Consider the following 17691-nt stretch of genomic DNA (forward strand, 5'->3'; position numbering starts at 1 on the left):
GTCTGTCATGTGCTTATCCAGTGAAATATAAAAAAATCCATTGATCAATCAATCAATCAAATCTTCAATTTTGCTGAAAATTGAATAGTTTTGACTAGACAGAAAGCCCGCTGAAATCTGTTGTGATTTATTTACCTTGTTGTAATTTTAATCTTTTTGGCTGCAAAAAAACCCCAAACCCTGATGCTGATTTACATCTTCTGAGGTACCAGCTCCATTTCTAAAAGGTGTTCCAAAAAATAGCAAAATGCTCAGAGTGGGAGGAGTGTAATGGGTTGATTTGGGTTTGGTTGCATTTCAGGAGTGCCAAAAGGGACAGAGGAGGAAAACTGGTGCTGTAGTATGAGTTGTGACTCTCTCCACACTAGGAGAAGGATGGATGAATAACTGAGGAGAGAGGGATATAGTCAAAAGAGGCAGTGCTGTTGAAAACAGATAGGAAATAAAATAACTTTGTTTAGGAAAATGTTTTCTTCAATCAAGCCCTTTCCACAGTTTATTTTGACTGATTATATTACAGCACACCACAGAGATGATCACAATAGTATCTTCTGGCCTTGTATCATGACCACAAGACTTTTAGCCCTGTTGCTGGGAATGGCATCCTCAGGTGACAATCCCTGACAACCACATCTCCCAGACCCACACACTGGAAGCTCTTGTGAAGGAACAGAAAACTAGAGGTCTCCCAGAGGAGGCCTCCACTTAGGAGAATACCTACACCATAAACTTCATGGTGGGTGCAGAACACACAGAGGCAAGGGCTGAAAGACCCCGTGCTTGGTCGCCCAGCTTTCAGCTCCCTGTAGTGACACCTGTTGAAATTACTGCAGTTTGAGCAGTTAGGACTCTTAAAAGAGCATTCCTTCCCATTCCTTGAGCTGTTGCCAAGATTTTCTTCCTGCTGTTAGAAAGACAAGGAGCATCACCAGTGTAAAGCATGTGCCAAGCAGGAGAGAAACCAGACTTCTTAGGTTCAGTCTTTGCACTCAGAAAATAGGACAGCTGCAGAGGCTCAGCAGTAAGATGTGGTGTGAGCAGCGGTGGCCCCAAGCCACAGGGGCTGATGACAGAGTCACACATCAACATAGAACAAAGCATGGGTGAAGAATTTTCACACTGAAAATGTGCTTCAACCTCATAATAAAGCAACAACCTTCTGTGAAACCCAAATATAGGTTTGAACTTGCTGTTCCTCCAGAACATGGGTATGTTCAGTGAGCTTTCTACTCCATTTTGGTATTATTGTCTAAGTAACTAGCACTGGAAAGGGATATATGTTTATGTAAATACCTTGGCTGCTTCTCTGTTCCTGTTTTAAGAAGAATCCCAGTTTATTAATTTATTTTAGTGTGTGAGAAAGTGTGTCCCCAAGCATCCTCATATTCTTTAGGAACACTGGTTCAGTCCTCTCTCACCTGCCAGCAAGGAAATTTGGCTTCCACATTTCAGCTGCAACATTTATTCTTATCCTGTCGTTGTCTTTTTACCAATTCAGCCCAAAGTATGACATTCCCTTGGCATTTGTAGCATGTTTCTAGTACAAACACCATGGCCACCAGCAGAGTTGTGATCCAGAGCTCTGGACACACAGGTCCTCATCAGTCAGGCTGGGGAATAATCATAGAATCATGGAATTGTTTGGGTTGGATGGAGCCTTAAAAACCATCTCATTCCATCCCCCTACCATGGGCAGGGACAACTTCCACTATCCCAGGGTGCTCAGAGCTCCATCCAACCCGGCCTTGGACACTTCCAGGGATGGGGCAGCCACAGCTTCTCTGGAGAACCTGTTCCAGTGTCTTCCCACCCTCACAGGGAAAAAAAAATTCTTTTTAATATCTTATCTTAACTTACTGTCTTTCTGCTTGAAACCCTTCTCCCTTGTCCTGTCATTACCGTTCCGGAAGATCTCTCTCCAGGAATAATAATAATAATGATGGAAGGACTTGCATCCATGTATGCTTCTTGCACATAGCAGTGCCTTGTAACAGATTTTCAGACCAGGAAGTTCCATTATGATCATCTAAGACTTCAGAATCCAGGCAATAGTGTCAGTATTAAGGCCAGAGTTCTGATTTAGTTAGATCAGAACATTTACAGTACTGCAAAGAGGCGATGGAGACCCCCTTCAATGCTCCCCTGAGAGGCCATGCCAACAGTTCCTGCCCCTCCTTGTTAAAAGTGTGCTCTCATTTCAGACATGAGTTGTCTGGGGAGCTTTATGACTGGATTTTGTTATGCTTTTGTCCGCACAAATAAGTGGATCCTGTCCAGCTGTAATTATCCCCTTACATGGAGGTGCCTCTCTAAGAGATCACAACTCCACCGGCAGCAGGTGGCTTGTGGGTTTGACCAGCCCAGATCACACACTGGCACCAGCACCTGTGACTGTTGATTGTCACACCTGAAGCACCTTTTTCCTGGGCTTTCCCTGCCAAAACTCCAGCTGTCCAACAGCACCCACACACTGAACAGTGCCACGCTCCGGACATGGCTGCGGCTTGATGGGGGGAGAGGCGCATGAGTGTGTGTGTGTGTGTGTCCATGGGATCTGCTGCTTAAATGTTTTCCTTTCCCAGGGGATATATTTGACATCAAGATAAAGGGGCAGCGTGGAAAACAAACTTACTTTCCACTCCCCCCGCTTGGAGTCTGGTATTGTAAAACAAGCTGCACTAGCTGGGATTCCTTTTGAAAGCTCCCGGTTATCTTAGCAGCTGTAATATAAACCACAGTCTCCTTGAAGTATATCCCTGCCACAGATCCCTTCCTGGTGCAGGGTGGAGGGGCAATACATACCATAGTATTCACAGGGAATAATGCTTTTTTTTTTTTTTTTGGAAGGTCAGGCATTTTCTGAAGCTGGCTAATGCAACCCCTTATGTTTTCTTTGGGAGCTCTGCTAAACCCGCTGGTCACAGATGTGCAAAGTGTGATAGCGTCCATCCCCCTGCACCTCATTAACGGTATCTCCCTTGCCTTTTGTTTTGGTCAGGATGAACTGGAGTGGGAAGTAAAAGGGGTGATGGTTATGAAGTGTGTGGCCGAAAGGCATAATCAGAGGGGTTCTGCCTGAGTGTTGCTTGTTTAGGTGCTGTTTGAGGTGCCTCCTGCTGAACCGTGTCCCGTGCAAGCCAGCTCACGTCCGTGTGCCGCAGAGGAAACATTCCTGTCATTCTGACACCCTGCGAGGAGCATGCCTGGAGTACAAGCACCTGTGTGGTTGGCAGTCACAAGACTTTCAACTGGTACCTCTTGTGGTTGCCCAAAGGGACCTTTCCTCCTCTTGCAGCCTTTGGAGGTGAGGGGTCTGCCCCGTGGGGACGCTCTGGGAGGTGTTTGGGCTAGGCCGTGATGTCCACACTCGTGTTCCTTAACCCACTCTTTTTTTTTTTTTTTTCCTTCCTTCTCAGTTTCCTCCTGTGCAGGTGTGAAAATGACAGGAGAGAAAAGAGGAAGCTGGAGGTGCCAGGCTGGAGAAGACATGGGCTCCCTCTTCTGCAGCTGGTTTGCCACTACAAGCGGTGGCCAAAACCTTCCCCCTCCTCTGGAAGCCCCGGGCTCCCTGCCAGGTTGAGCGCGATGTTCCCAGCGATGCAGCGGTGGGAGCCCCGAGCCGGGTCAAGCCAAAGGCACGGCAATAAAGGAGGAGGAGGTCATGGAAACCTGTTTCTATTACGGTCCTTGTAAATAGCCTTCCAGATTATCTTCTTGATTATCGTGCCCTACCTGTGCTGTTTCCATCTCCGAGAAGCTGAGCGCTTTTAAACCTTGCAGCCGCACCCTCGTGGCACAGAGCGCCTGCAGGGGCAGAGGCAGAGCAGGAGCCCGGCTCGAGGGTTTCAGTGCCTCTGGAAGAAGGCGCTCTCCTCCTCTGAGGCAATGCCTGACTTCCTAAGAGCACTACATGAAGGAGGGAGGGCAGACCGGGGGATTACACCTCAACCACGTGTGTTGTTGGTTATCCTCTTGAAAGCTATCTCTGTGTTATCCCATCTTTCACTATAATCTGCACCTTAAATTGTGTCCTGCAATTGAAACCCTTTTTCTCTGGAAAACAGATTTGTCACTCTTTCAGTTCCTTCAGAGAAGCAAATAAGTGAGTAATGCTTTCAAAGCTACCCAAGTAACTCAGGAACTTGTGTCCCATTGTTAGCAATTCTGATTGATTTATTTTTTTTCAGACTTGGCCCAAAATCTAATTTCCCAAAATAATGAAGGCACTTTGGAGCCACAAAGTCTAACTGTAAATTGAATTTGGTTTCAAAAGTCACCTGCATGCTTTGGAAATGCTTACCTTGATGTTCACACAAACCCAGTATGACTGCCAGAACTTGTTACACGTTGTTGCTTCTTTTACATAATTCAATGATGGGATTGAAGGGCTCAAACAACACCAGATTAAAGCACCCCAGCTGAACCAAGGTAGCTGGGTAGGTGCATATCCTCTTACTTACCAGCCAGCATGAGCTGAAAAGCCCTTAACTTCTGCCACTTTCTTCTGAGGTTTCACATAACCTGGTTTTCCTCACTTCTGTCATGGGCTGGGCGTGCACACAGATACCACTGAGCAGAAAACAGCCATAAGTCATCAAGCAGCAATGACTGCCATGTGTATGTGCTCTCCCCTCCCAGTGTGATCCTTGGGCTGAGTCCCTCTAGCCCTGTGGAAGTCACATCCAGGGATCTGCTGGGACTGCTGCTTCCAGTCTTTGCCAATACCTCATGCAGGTATGGATGGTGTGGATGCATTTCAGTCATGAAAAGCAAAAATCCTTTTGTCAGCTCCTCAAATCCAGGTTCTTGGTGGTGCCAACCACTAGGACAAGAGGCATGGGCAGGAACTGATGCACATGAAGTTCCACCTGGACATGAGGAAGATTTTTTAAAATTCTCCCTCCCTCAGTTAATATTTTAAAATCAGAAGTATGAAAATGAGGTTGGAGAAGACCCCCAAGATCAGCAAGTCCAGCCTTTGATCAATGGCCACGTTGCCATCCAGACCAGAGCTCTGGATGCCACATCCACTTTAATACCTCCAGGAACGGTGACTCTGCCATCACCTCCACCACTCAGGAGTGATAACACTAGTAAGAATTTATTTTACACAAAATAACCATAATTACCAATACTCTAAACCAAATATCTTTTATGGAAATGCCAGCTATGACAAAACCTTGAGAATGGTTGATGGTTTCTGAGGTCCTGGATGGGGCCCATTGCAGCAAGACAGACCCAAGGGCTACAGTGGGAAGAACTCCTGTGCTGTCCATCTCCCCTCCAAGGGAGCCATGAAATCCCACCTTTTCCTGGCAGTACCTCTTCTCCTGAGCCACCCACTTCCCTCTCAACTTTCAGCTGAAGCACGTCCACAGGTATCTGCAGACTGAGGAAGCCAGGTGACCCTCTTGACAAATGGTGACTTTAAGTTTCTGCCATTAATCCCAAGCAAATCAAGAAATAGGATCAATTTTAATACAGGGAATGATTGGTAGTTGCTTTTCTCTTACTTCAAAACTAAACATTTAAACTCACATTGAATAAAGTGTTCCAGGCTTGAAACAGGAGGTTCTCTATAAACCAAACCAAACCAAACCAAACCAAACCAAAACCAAACCAAACCAAACCAAACCTAGCAAACTCCCCCCTCCAAAAAACCAAACCAATAACAATAATGAAAAAAAAAAAACACAAAAAAACCAATCAAAGACAAAAATAGATAAAATTATTAGTGAAAACTACTGATCACAGAGGGAAGGTAGTTGTGTCCCCTCTCTCCCAGCTGTTTAGACCACTCCTTTTGCCTTAGGGGACTCCCCTCAGAAAAGTGACTTCACCACCTCAGTGCTTTCACCAGAAGAGGAGGAGTCAAGGCTGCTCTCAATCCCTTGGCTGACCTGAGTCTTCTTTGCCTGAACAAATATGCAAGAGATCAGACCCTGTGACTCAGATGCTCCCTCTCTTTGGTAAATGTCTTGTGGACAGAGTGGCCATCACTTTTCCTCATTCCCAGCCCTCCCTCCTTGCCCCTGCTTGGTAAATATTTGAGTATTCCACCAAGAACTGGATGGCTCCCTTAGGAGCAGCCATGAACCTCACCAGCCAAAATAGCCCAAACATGATGGAAAGTTAAGATCATGTCACCTCAGGAAAAAGAGAGGATGGAACTTGTCTATCCCACATCCCTGATGCTAAGAGATGAAAAGGGACATAGGATTTTTTTCCTTTGGTTTTGTCTGTGTACCTTAATACATTTTTTATCCAAACAACTTTTCAACAAATACCAAATTTGTGAACAGTTTCTAGACAATAAAACCAGCATTTTTCTCAGCAAAATTCCCATTTGCCACCAAGAGGAAAGAAAAATCACTCAGCTCTGTTTCACTGCATGTAGGTGAGCTGTGTTTCATGTGAACTCAAATCCTAGCCTGGAAAAAAAGCTGCAATGAACCAAGACCAACACATACACTTGACCTCAGAACCATGGTCTGACTGTCCCTACACACAAATCTCATTTTGAGCATTTCCTGTGAAAAAAAGGTGAGGATTCAGGGCAGGGAGAGAGTTGTGTCCCTGCCATGTTCTGGAGATGTGAACAGCACCTCCCTTGCACACCCCCATGTATTATATTGCACTTGTCCCTGTCACGCTAACATAATAACGCTAGATAATGTTGATTCTGTGCTGTGGAGGGTGTCTGGCTCTCCCCTTGACTAATCCCTGGGTGCTGGAGGCTCCTCTCTGGAGCTTGAGAACTTGACCTCTGCTGACACAAATTTGACAGGGATGCAGATCCGTGTGGCTGCCCTCACTCATCCCCACTCACCCCAGGAGTTCTCCCTTGATGCCCTGTCAGCACAGGCTTTCAGACAAAAGATACTGGTGAAATCAACAACACCAAAGGAATGTGGCCTTCTGGCCTTTGATTGATACTCCTTATTTCAACAAAACCTTAACTCAGTTGAAAATATAGTGAACAACCTGTTATGGCATTTCCAGACAGGACATGTCTGCAGAACTTGCAGGGTCACTGCGGCAATATGTTTCAAAACATATAATGGGTCTCGCTTTCAAAATCACAAGGTCGCTTTATCTGTACTTCATTCTGCAGTCTGCCAAGCTGCCGCTCCCAAACACAATCAGCCCTTAGTTACTACCTGCCTTACAATGATGCCTAGAAATTAAGGGTTTCCTGGTGCCAGATGCAGAATAGGACACATCTCCTGCCTTAAAGGGCTCCCCATCCCACCAGGCTGTTTGCAGACAGGGATCTGGGGAGAGCTGAGACTGCAGAGGCAAAAGCTCAGCACAGCAGCCTGCTCTGGGAGCCATGCCATGCCCCTCATACATCCCTATCCCAAACAGGAGCCCCTTTTCCCACACAGTGACCCTCCTTGTGCCTTCCTGCTGGGAGCTTCCTGCCCATCATCTTGGAGCATCCTGACCACCGTGCCCAGTCTCTCAGAAAGGAGGAAAGCAGCACCAGCCAGGAAAGCCAGGAAAGCAACTGTGATGTCAGACAGACATCGTACCCTTCACAAAACAGCCCTTTGAAGGGCGCCTTCACATGCTCTTCCTGCTCTCCACAGGGAATTTCGTGGTCACTCCCCCTCTAAGGGAAATTGCAACTCTCTCACATGAAATTGGAAACATTTAAAAGCTCAGGCTATGGCTGGCATCTACTCTAGGCCAAATTTGATCCCTTTAATGGAGAAGTGAGAAAATTTCCACAAGGGATACGAGTCAGGAGAGATTCCATGTGCAGAGACCTCTGTCTTAACAACAATATTTTACTGAAGTATTAACTATAACATCGAGGTATTTTATAGCTCCACCCTTTGGAAATGATTTTCTTAGAGAAGAGGAAAAATGTTTAATGCCCTGGTTTTCTCAGAGCTATTCGGCCCCCACTTGCAAACAAAATTTTTCAAAATATTTTTCTTTCCTATCACACCCTCTCTCATTTCTTTGGGTGTCAGCAACTTCTTCCCTCTGATGCAGTGGCCCTGCCTTCCACCAGCACGCCTGGCTCCTGCTGCTCTCACATTAGGAAGGAATCATTTGTTGTCCTTTGCAAAGCTGCCAGGTACTCCTACATGACAAAAAGCCCCAACTGTGCTTTAGGCAGAGCAGCCACCCCCCTCCTGCTCAGTTCTAGCTGGTTAATGAATAGAGTGATCCCAGGATATCCCAATATTTGAAAAAGACACTTCCAAAAACAACAGACAAGTGCAGTGAAATGTAGTTGCAGATCAGGAAGGTGGAGCAGGTTTCTTTGCAAGTCTGCCTTTAGTCCGTTCTGACAGAGAATCTCTCTGCAACCTAAAAAACACAGGCTGCTGACAACCTCACACAGGCAGAACTTAGGCCTTTATTTCTGCAAACACTGACACCTTCAGAGGACCACACAGAATCATTTAGGTTGGAAAAGACCTCTGAGATCAAGTCCAGTCTTTGGCTGATCACCACCTTGTCAACTAAGCTCTGACATTTAATCCCAGATCCAGTTGCTTTTTGAACAGAGGACTGTGACTCCATCACCTCCCTGGGCAGCCTGTTCCTATGCCTGCCACCTTTCCATGAAGGAAATCCTCCTGATGCACAGCCTGGGCCTCCCCTGTCTCAAACTGAGGCCATTTCCAAAGGAACACCAATAAATACTGAAATAACGAACTTTATTTTATAAGACTTTCTGCTCAGCTGCTCATAGCATGTTTTAGGGGTGGGGGTTTCTGGCTGTGGCTTTTTCCCACTTTCGTGCCACTAAACATAACCAAATTGTATTGGCTTTCCTTTGAGTAAATCAGACTCGGTCTCAAGTATAAACATTGCAACAGATACCAGGAACTGTAACATTCATTAAGATACATTAAATACATTGTTTGCACTGGTGATAGTCCTATGGGAGACTCTGGAGAAGACAACAAAATTTACGTGTTAGAAATGTATCAGAGGAGGCAAAAGCTGCAGTTCAGTAACAGCAACTTGGAATTTTCTGCAATCTAAAATCAGTGATGATGTGAGACCTTCAGCCAGGGCAAACTACTGCTGATGGGGCTAAAGCAATTTGTGTAGTTTGAAAATTATCTGGCCCAAGGTAGATGTAATCTGTTAGCAATTCTAACATTAAAAAAAACTCCTCTATTAGTTAAGCTACTTCTCAAACATACTACAAAAAATGAAGCCTATATTTACCTTGCATGAGACTATGGTACTTTGGATCTTTTCAGCAGCTTCAGGGCACAAAAATGGCCTTCTTCTCAGTGTAATCTGAGTATAAATACCCTCATAACTTAGACTTCCCAGACAGGTAACTAATTGTTTAGTCAAATACACTGTGCCACAGCCCTAGAACCAAAAAACAGGATATAGAGCCCCATGATCCTTATTCTGGGATAAGCACACCCAAAATCAGTGCAGCCTCAGGTTATCTTGTATGTAGAATATCAGGGTCTTCTAAAATGAAAGCCACATTTAAATTCACACCTATTTACCTCCTCTGCCTTGGTTAAATTCAGAGAGCTGTGCCAGCAGTCAGTACCAGGCCATATCTCACTGGAAGATCTGCTTTGCTATCAGGACCACTTATTGTCCAACACCCCTCTCCCTCCAGAGCTCAGCAGATGAGATATGACTGCCCTGTGCTCAGCAGACTTCCGTTATTGGAGCCCCATCTCTGATCAGATGGCATCTCATGAGCTGCCTCCTTCTGATTGCCTGTGCTGCACAAATCTCACTGCTTCCTTGAGGCTGTGGAAGATGGAGGATTGTCCACTCTGCTCAGCTGAAAGCCTCTGGACACAAACCAGCTGCATGGAGAACCATCACTTTTACAGAGATAGATGGTCAGAAGCTGCTGGAGGCTGGAGTCCAGAACCACTTTGTTACCAGTGATTTATGTGACATCCGTAATTTCTAAAAGCCAGCTGCTTCTAAAACCAGCTACAGACAAAGAGGCCAGGCTCTAATCTTTGTTATGTCAGTTTATCTCTGCAGTTACTCCCACTTTACACCAGGTAAGCAGAGATCAGAATCTCACTCTGTCGCTTTGCCTGGGTCATAAATAAACCCATTAGGGTTTGTCCTGATGATGTAATGCAATACCCCACATTTATTTGTGTCATTGGAGTTGCTGTGGGGGCAGCCAGGGCTGGGATTAGAGAATTCCCATGTTTTTCACACAAGGAAAATTAGGCTTTTATTCCTAGCCCCCATTCCAGCATCCCAGTGTCTCTTAACTCCCAGCTCCAGACAGCTGCTTGACTGTTGCTCCAGATGTGGTATCAGGGGCAAACAACTGGGATACATCCTGCCCACTGAGCCTGGAAAATCCCAGAAGGAGACAGCATGGGCAATGACCATTCTCTTCAATTGTAAAGTCAGCTACCTTCAGTTTCTATTAATCTTTAGGACCAGGAAGAGGAATACCTACTGGAGGGAATCTACATAATACCTATATGTAGAGGTCCTTAATTTATATCCAAACATTAAATACTTCCTATCATATACTTGCTTCCCATCATATACTTGTAAATCAGGGTAGTTGTTACTGAATTTTTATCTGGAGGTCCAGGATTGTTGTAAACCAATGTAAATCTCAGCTCTCATTTCCAAGATAGTAATATTCTGTCCCTCAGCTGCAGAGAAATGCTTGAAAACAGACTGAGTGAAGACTACGACTGCAAAAGAGTAAAAAAAAATAAATAAGAACTCAAAATTTGAGCAGTGCAGGATTTGAGAAATGCTTGGAACTGGAAGCAGTGTCCATGCAATCTCTGTCACTCTTGTATGCACTCATATTCACTCCCCAAATAGGGGCACAGCAGCCCTTTGCCACCCTGTGCTAAAATGGGGAGACACATGAAATTGAGGTGCACCAAGAGACTTAGCAGCTCTTCAGGGACTGCAGCCCTCACCAGGTTTACACTAACCCTGGCAGCTTTCAATGAATCAGCCACCGGTAACTGTGCTAAAGAAGCCAGAGCAAAGCTTGCAACTACCCTGGGCACAACTTTAGCAATGGTTTCAGAAAAGGAACAAAACAACCCTTCCTAGCCCAGCCCCTGTGGGCAGCCCATACAAGAGCAATAAAAGAGGCATCCTGTTGGGATGCTTCCATCCCAGTGCCTTGCCTGCAGGCCAGTGCCCTGTGTTCTTGTGCTACAGCTATGGCTGGTGCCCTGCCAGCTGCAGGGAGGGCCCCTCTTCCTCTCAGGGTCTTCTGATCCCAATTCTCCAGCTCACGGCTCTCCCGCTCCCATGCAGAGCCGGCTGCTGCCTTTGTTCCACTGCTCCTGCTTCCCTGCAGCTCCCACTGACTGGGGCCCCTTCTGCCTGGAGATCGTTGGGAATTGTTCAGTAGGAGCAATTTGGAGCAGGAAGACTGGCAGAGATTCACTTCTGGGCTGCTGGGATATTCCCAGTGGATATGGGTGAAGTAGTTTCACATCTTTCCTCTAAAACTGCCCACAACACGGAGACCAAATTAGTCCTCACCCCATGCACACATTCATAGATCATAGAATCACAAAATCAAAGAATGGCTTGGGTTGGAAGCTCATCCAATTCCAACCTCCTGCCAGGTACAGGGACATCTTCCACTATCCCAGGTTGCTCAGAATCCCATCTAACTTGTCTTTTGACACTGCCAGGAATAGGGCAGCCACAGCTTCTCTGAAAACCTGTGCCAGGGCCTCACCACCTTCACAGGCAAAAATTTCTTCCTCATATCCAATCTAAACCTCCTCTGTGTCAGTGTGAACCCATTCCCCCTTGTCCTGTCACTGCAGGCCCTTGTCCAGAGTCTCTCTCCATCTTTCCTGTGGGCTCCCTTCAGGCACTGCAAGGCCACAGTGAGGTCACCCCAAAGCCTTCTCCTCTCCAGGCTGAACAATCCCAATTCCCTCAGCCTTTCCTCCCAGCAGAGCTGCTCCATCCCTCTGATCCCCTTGGTGTCCCTGCTGTGGCCTGGCTCCAGCAGCTCCCTGTCCTTGCTGTGCTGGGCCCAGGGCTGGATGTAGCTCTGTAGGTGGTATCTCACAAGGATTTCTCAGCCTTGTCCCTGAGTTTGACTGTCCAGTTTTACAAATGAATAATTTCACTGTTAGATTGACTCACAGGAAGTTGACTGAAACTGTTGGCATTTGTTAAATGCCAGTCCTTCCTGTTCATCTCCCAGCAATTAAAGCTACCCTTCATTTACACATCAGCTGGTTCATAACACCATCAAAGTGGAATGTCAAGGATGTAACGGTTTTAGTTAATTCAAATGCTTGGATGAAACTCATGACTATTTCTTGGGAATGCAGCATGATTTAGAAGTAGACATTCCTTGAAATAAGAAGAGTGTGTCAGAAAGAACACCATCATAACTCTACAGCATTGGCCCATTTCAGCCATCAAAACAAAATCACTCTCACAATCCTATGAGAGAGCTTTATACATTGAATAACTGAATAGTCTTGTAAGCTCATAGAGGATGCAGTTTCCTGGCACTGATGAATCACCACAGAAGCCAGGAATATACTTCCAACAAAGAGGAACACCTCTCCCCACAGGGTGGTGTGTAGTGGGACTGTTTGCAGATCAGGGGGCTGGCCCACATGAGCTTAAGAGCAGAAACAGATATCTTCAGGTAACTTTAATGTTAAATTCAGAAATCTGAGGCTGAGGGAAGACTTTGAAGAGCTGTTGTCCAATCATACCACATTACAGGTGTTTGCAATGCAGGGCTCAATTTTCTTTCTATTTTCACTGCTGTAAAAATAACTCTTATTCCAAGGTCCTTGGAAAACTTTAATTTGCAGTATAAATGCAAACTGGTTACACCAGTAGTGACGTTGGTCACTACTTTGAATACCTTTGTCAAATCCATCAATAAAACCTTATCCTGCCAAGTGACCATCCCTGACCCCAAGGTAAATCCCCTTTATAGTCATAAAATGACCTTAATTCCTAGTGATGGAGTATTATATTCCATAGCAATTGACAACTATCTAAAATCCAGACATCAAGAAAATGTTTCACTTGAATTTCTTCATGTATTCTGTATTTCTTTTGCCCAATTTAAATGCTTTAGCAGAAAGAACATACATCTAAATTTAATCCAGAAATGTTTCATTTGCAGGCCTGTTCTTCCTGCCCTTCTGTCACATTACTACAAGCCTTCTGCCACCTTGTGTGACAGAGAGGCATCTGAGTCCAACAGTTCTTATGGATATTTTGATAATTTGTGCCTTTGACTGCACAAAACAACAACTAAAATACTTTTCAAACTCATAACAACAACTCCTCCCAAGAACACTGGGAAATCAAAAAATCTACCTGTGAGTTACAGCCATAATTCACTCCCAAGGATCCAGGTGGTGTTCAAATGGCTGAACTCAAGAAGGCTTCATGTGTGAAGAATAAATCAAAAATTTTCTACTGAGAAGGGGATAAGTGTTTGAAAAGATTTTTTAATTAATCCATATATTTGGTAAAACTGATTTTATGGTTAAATCAATTTTATTCAAGTTTGACAGGCAATATTCAAATATTTATGCTGATCACAGAACAATATCAAATTTATGTTTAAATCTGCCAGAATGCTTGTGTCACTCCACAATTTTTCTCGGTAATAATAATTTGATAATAATTTGAGCAGGTATCCAACAGAAAAACGTGTTCATTACTCCTGGAGTTCAAAGGGAGTCCCCACCTCATGCCAGTGCCCTCCAAACCAGCATTTGAGGCTTGAATGGCTCTGCTGGCAGAGTGCTGGGAGCCTTCCCTTCAGATCCTCAAGCGTGCAGCAGCCAACTGGCCTGCGAGGAGCAGCAGAAAACGGTGAGATAAAGCAAGCCCCGCCGAAGTTTGGATGCCCATCTGAATGCTGGCTGCTTCCATGAGGAATAATGCTTTGTGCAGGGAGAGAGCTGGTGCTAATGACCCCTGCTCAGGAGAGCATTTAAACAGAGGCTTAACTCCGTCTCTATTCAGGCTGGCACTTATGTCTCAGTTTAAGTGCTGTGCTGAATAGACTTTTTTCCCCTGAATTGGGGCCAATTTCAGTTCATCATCCCTGAGGAACAGATGCATTCTTTCCCCCCTTTCTGACAAACGTGGAAAAACGTGTAGCTAATATTTAACGTGGCAGAGGGGACGTTCTGGGTTAAAAAGAGGAAGCTCCTGGCTTCCTATCAGCACACCTGTGTTCCCCCAAGTCTCAGTGGTACTCACTTCTCGCAGATGGATGGTGGAGGTCATAATCCACTACCTTGTGAAGCAAAAGGATGTGTCACATCAGGCTGGCTTAATGGGGAGCACCTCTTCCTAAATCCATCTTTGTAGGATTACATTAGTAGGAAGCGGGATTTTGGGTTTTTTCAAACTTTAAGACTCAGGGGGAGAAGAGCTCCAAAAAGCAAAATATTATTAGTCATTGTTGAATGGGTTGTGCCTGATTACCCCACATGGACACAGTGGTAAGAACATATCTCACTTCCCAAGGTTCAGCCATGGCCTTAGGAATAGGGGATGGGAGGAGATGCAGGAACTTCACTCAACATTCACAGAATGGCTGAGTTGGAAGGGACCTTATCCAGGTCCTGCTCATCCAGTTCTAACCCCTGCCATGGGCAGGTACACCTTCCACTGTCCCAGGTTACTCTGGAAGCCCCTTCCAACCTGGCTTGGAACACTTCCAGAATGGGGCAGCTGCAGCTGCTCTGAGCAACCTGTGCCAGGGCCTCACCACCCTCAAAGGGAACAATTTCTTCCTCATATCCAATCTAAAGTCAGTCTACACCTGGGCATGAGAATAGGCACATTTCTGTCTGAATTCATCCCAAGGAAATGAAAGGGACACTGAGACTTTTGACTTTGTGGGGGCACTGTGATGCTTCCACAATGCATGCTGCAGTTCACATAGTCCTGGCAAATCAAATGCTGTTTATATTCAGCACAAAGCAGGGGAAGAAGGAAACAGGAAGACTAATTAAAAGTTTTCTAGGTGGTAAACATGATGACTGGAATCCACAGAGCAGCTGTCTGTCTGCTGGAAAAATGGCATCCTGACGTCTTTAGCCCCAGTACGACTCATAAGCACCCCTGTCACTAAGATGCCAAAACCAGGTTAAAATTTCATTGAGCTCATTATTCACATGGGAAGGAAGAAGAAGGGGAACATGAGGATGGTGCCCCTAAGGTCCCTGGAAGTGTAGTGCTAGAAAAGCTTTGGAATCTGTTGCAGGGAGCCTGGAAAAGTGAAATCCATATTGAACGATGACAATGTTCTCAGTATAATCAACATATTTCACAAAGTTCAGCTATGTAAATACAGCGAGTGCTTTTTTCCTCCACACAGGGTGCAGCTTGCAAAGCCTAAGGAATTTCTCATTGCATTTTCTCATATATGAACTTGCAGCCTTCCTTTCTCTTTCATATTATAAACATATTATTACAAACAGGCAGTGAATAGACCTTTTTTTTTCCTCTTGCATTACTTTTTAAAAAAATGAATTGTTATCAGATTTAATGATATGATAAGCTTTAAAGTTCCCCTGGGAAGCTACCACAGCCATACTGATTTACATAAGCATTTTCCTACACATAATACAGCATGCAAGCTCTCTGATCTCATTATTCATTAGAAAATTAATGATAACTCTCAAATGTGAAAGCAGAGCAGTTCTGCAGAGAGTGCTGGAAATTGGCTAGTTCTCGACGCGGTAGTCATTTTCAATTTACTGCCTTGAAAAAAAGATGCTTTTAAGCAAATAAAAGGGTGCTGACATCAAACAGATACTTGTCTTGCTGCCAGGGAACGAGATGCCTTTTAAGGCAGGAAGGTGGGACTTGAGTGATGTGAATAGGAAGAAAAGAAAACAAGCCAGTCAGAGTTAAGCAGCTCTAACCCATTCATGAAAAATGTCTAGGCTCATTTCCTCATTGCCAGAGGTCTTTTTTGCTTAAATTCTAAAGCCCGTGCTCTGTTCTTGCCAATAATAAATAGCAGCCTGTTCTTAGAAAAAGTGCAAACTACGGAGGTTTTTTTAAGTGCTTTTCCCCAAGCTACACAAAATGTGACATCCCATAGACCAAGAGACAATGTTAATAAACCCCTCAAAACTTTGCTAATATCCATATCCTGCAATTGAGATTGTTGTGGAATGAACTATGGCATATTCACTGCTGGGGAACAAGAGCTTATAATCAAGGATGGTGTGGATTGCCATATGACTGACCAGATTAAGATCTGATTTTTATCCTGGCTCTATTTAGCTGATGGGAGCAGCAATGGGAAAGGATAACTCTGCTCTGCAAGTCTGAGTTTTGGATATGACTGACAAACAGGATGATTGTTTCTGTCGCTGTGGTAACACAACTGTCAGGGCATTGGGAGGGAAGGGGGGCTCTCACTGCACAGTGTCTCAAAGTGCAACACCTTTGTGTTCATCTCTTCCAGCAAGATGGATGAAACCTGTGCCTGCTGCTTGTTGAAGTAGATATGATCTTTCTTTGTGAGATTTGATTGCTGCTTTTTAATGTAATTCATAGCTCAGATAGCAACAGAAATTGCTCTGGGGTGTGGTAGAAAAGAGATATTAGACATGCACTGCAACATCCTGTTTTGGAACTAGTTTAGTGTGAGGCTCACAGGCTCAGCATTACAAAATTCTGCACTCAAGCTGTCACTTGCCAAATTTTTTGCACATTAGTTTTGTTTTTTTCTTTCCTGTGATGGGTAGCAACATAAAAGAAAACATCTGGTTCTGCAGGGTCCAAATTAGGGGATGCCATAGGAAAAACACTCCAAAGCAACATCAAATTTGAAATAACCAGGCAGTGTGAGAATTTGTGCCATTTACAAACTCTTCCAGTAGGGAGCCGGAAACCTGGATATTCCACCAGTACAGAAAGAGCACCACTGTTGTATTGATGTTTTGACCACATCTTCAAGCATTATAATTTCCAACAAATAGATGATGAAAAAAATTTAAATAAAAATCATCCAGTTGTAGGTGTCACCTGAGTGTCAGCTGTAGTTTGGAGGACAAGACTTTCACACCTTTTCTGAACTGAGTTAAATGTCACCCAGGGGAAGGGATGGGTCTGTCAGACAACATCACTGTGGACGTCAAATGACAGAATTACTGAACTATTTGGGTTGGAAAGGACCTTAAAGATCATCCAGTCCTACCCCCTGCCATGGGCAGGGACACTTTTCACTATCCCAGGTTGCTCAGAGCCTCATCCAGCCTGGCCTTGGACACTTCCAGGGATGGAACATCCACAACTTCTCCAGGCAGCCTGTGCCAGAGGGAAGAATTTCTTCTTAATGAGAATGTATGTTTGGGGTTTAGATTAAAATCTCTGATGGGTCTTTATTAACAATAAGAGTTATTTGGCTGAAATACCAAGACACGTTTGCAGAGAGAAGAGATTTCCAGTCTGGAGGGAAAGGAAAATCTTAGTTATCCTTATGTGATTCTTCAGCTGCAAGACTCTTGTATGGAACCCCTCAAATCTGCACTGGAAGTTATTGAGCACAAAATAAACTCCTCTTATTCGCAGCATAGATCTGTGCAGCCTCCAATCTTGCAGCTAAGAACAATGTGATCAACACCTACAAATATCTTTATGATCCAGAAAAGCAAAGGAAGTGTCCCAACAAAAAGCACTGCATGCAGAAAGTCAGAATAGCCA

This window comes from Ammospiza caudacuta, chromosome 5, assembly GCF_027887145.1.
Source record: "Ammospiza caudacuta isolate bAmmCau1 chromosome 5, bAmmCau1.pri, whole genome shotgun sequence".
NCBI classification, from domain to species: domain Eukaryota; kingdom Metazoa; phylum Chordata; class Aves; order Passeriformes; family Passerellidae; genus Ammospiza; species Ammospiza caudacuta.